Raw genomic sequence first — 1,756 nt, 5'->3', positions numbered from 1 at the left:
ATCGCCTGCTGCCAGACAGTCCCGTTTCTCCCCGCTGAGTCCTGGGTCCCCAGAGACTTCCCGGAACCGGAGTTCAGAGCCGTCGGGAGCTTGTGACTCCCTCCGGATTCAAAAAGACCGCCGCGTCCTCGGGTGCCAGCCCCTTTCCGCGCGCGCGAGCCCTGTACCTCTGCGCTTCTCTTCTGCAGCTTCTCTTGCTCTCAGTGTGCTTTTCTTTCCTTCTAGTTGTAGAATTTACAGTCAGCCAGGCTTCCTGTGGTTCTGGATGATGTCCGTATTGTTTTTCTGAGGTATTAATCAATTGTTGTGAGCGGCATCAATTTCCCGGTGTTTATCTCTGCCGCCTTCTTAGTTTTTCGTGTGCCATTTTTTTAATTGGGAGGGAGATCATCTCTGTGGAGGCCACCTGTGAGAAGCAGGGCGTCCCATCCCCACAGCAGACCCCCACCCCAAGTTTCCAGAGCTGGAAAGAGAAGTCCCTGTAACTATGGGCTGTAAAAACCAGCAAGGATTGTGGCTAACTGACACTGAGGCTGCTGGAAACCCAGGTATTCCTCATAAAGGGCTAAGGCATGAACTTGCCTGGACTCAATCACTCTGGGGATCCAGACACAAACAGTGCAGAACTGAATTGTCTGACATCGGGGTAAGAACTCAAATGGTTTTCTCCCAGGTAACTTGCTCACAGGGGTCATTGCTCCAGTGCTGGGACCTTCCCTATTGCAGAGCTGACTGGCAGCCATATCTGAGTTGCTATCAGTGTGACTCACACTGTTTGCTCAGCCCTGGTGATTTCCTTAGATCCAGCCCCACCCAAGCTGTTTGCAGCAGCTTTTCCATATGAATGGCCTGTCCTGGCTCAGGCTTCAGAATTTGCTAAAATCTCTCAAACAAGCTGCAGCTGGCATCAGCATGCCCCAAACCTATCAATAAAAGGCCCAAGATACAGCACTAGCACCAGCCTGCCTTGCTTCATGGGTTGGCCCGCCTGAGCACTTTCTAGCCCAGTGGTCGGCAAACTGCAGCTTGCGAGCCACATGCGGCTCTTTGGCCCCTTGAATGTGGCTCTTCCATAAAATACCAACTTCTGCACATGGGCCACGAAGTTTCAATCGCACTGTACATTCGATTGTGGTATTTTGTGGAAGAGCCATACTCAAGGGGCCAAAAAGCCCACATGTGGCTCGCGAGCCACAGTTTGCCGACCACTGTCCTAGCCCAATACTGAGGATTAAAAAACAAACAAAAAAAACAACCAGAGGCATGGAATCATGGAACAAGACTGATGAATCTCACAGTAAAGGCAGGTGGGGAGGTGGGAAGAGATTAACCAAATATCTTACCTTTGGATACAGACAAAGGTGAAGACCTCGGGCAGGGCAGTATATTAAGCTTTTATTATATAGGAAGTTATAGTATTAAAAACAGTACTGGCCTAAAAATAGACACATAGACCAATAGAGCAGAACCCAGAAATAAACTGTCACATATATGGTCAACTAATATTTGACAAGGGAGCCAAGAACATTCAAAGGGCAAAAGGATAATCTCTTCAGTTAATGGTGTTGGAAAACTGGATAAACACAGGCATAAGAGGGTTATTAACATCTTACACTTCTCACAAAATGGAACCAAAGTGGGTTAGAGGTTTAAACATAAGACCTGACACCATATAGCCCCTAGGAGACGACAGAAAATGAGCCGTCTGACAACTGCCTTGGTAGTGATTTCCTCACTATGACACCAGAAGCACAAG

Source organism: Myotis davidii, unplaced genomic scaffold, assembly GCF_000327345.1.
Source record: "Myotis davidii unplaced genomic scaffold, ASM32734v1 scaffold1007, whole genome shotgun sequence".
Taxonomy (NCBI): Eukaryota; Metazoa; Chordata; class Mammalia; order Chiroptera; family Vespertilionidae; genus Myotis; species Myotis davidii.
This window is presented reverse-complemented; position numbering follows the sequence as displayed.